Consider the following 1,143-nt stretch of genomic DNA (forward strand, 5'->3'; position numbering starts at 1 on the left):
TGGTTTCAAAAACACAAAGTTTGTTTTCTCAGTCATCCAGGTACATCCACTCCCCTCAACACCCCCAGCCCCTGCCTCCTGGCCCCCCACACCTACACCTCTCCTCTCAACCTGGCCTCCCACAGCCTTTTCATCAGCAACAACCCCAGCAGCCTGGCCCACCCCCAAATCGTTGGACGATAATAATTTGTCCATTACAAAAATATCACAAACCACTGGAAGGGTTTTAAGGAAACTATAAGAAATTAATCTTTGGATGTACATCTACAGCAGTTGATTGTTGTGGTAAACTATTTAAGCTAGCTGCCACAGATAACCAACTTTAAAAACACCAAAATACCTAGAACTTATTTTTACTAATATTGAGCTCAAATTTGGCGAGAGTCATCCCCAACACATTCTAACCACTAACAGGTTATACAAGAAAAATGTTCTATTAATTATGTAGTCAGCTCATCTGTTTATCAAAATATCTCATGAACCACTGGGCGTTTTGTATAACCAATTACCTTTTGGAGTTGATCCAATCCAACGTGGGCTAACTCGGCTGACAGACATTAGCCAATAAAAATAGCTACAACTCAAATAATTATAAATAATCTTGGTCTAAAACTGATCTGAAAGATAGTGGTCTATATGCAATATTTTAATAATTCTAGGCCTTTTATTTATGTATTTAAATCTCTCAAATAAATTGGTATTTTAAAGCCATTTAGCAGGTTTTCAGATGCAAAGTGAAATGGTCAAGTTTTGACATTTTTTAGAGATGTATTTGAAAATGTTTAGATGATGTATTGTAAAACACACGTGGCACGTTATTATTCATATTTGTCGTTTATCGCAGCAACATCTTTTGCCGTCTAATGTCTGAAATGGCCAATTTTAGCTCTGATTTGTAAATGTTGTAGCTGTTCTGTTGTGATATGCTCCTCTCAAAGGGCTGTCTGCTGTAAATAATAAGCCAAATGGTAAAAAATGGCGGAGCGCACATGCAAATATTCATTCTTATTTAGAGGTTTGCCACTATTTTCACTTGGCATACATAATGCAAATATTTCTATGTGATCTAAAAAAGTGTTAGTCGCACTTTAGATTGATTGATTACTTTATTCATCAGACTTGTAGTCCACAAAAGCATGACAC

The sequence above is a fragment of the Nematolebias whitei genome, chromosome 20 (assembly GCF_014905685.2).
Source record: "Nematolebias whitei isolate Nwh7 chromosome 20, NemWhi1, whole genome shotgun sequence".
NCBI lineage: Eukaryota > Metazoa > Chordata > Actinopteri > Cyprinodontiformes > Rivulidae > Nematolebias > Nematolebias whitei.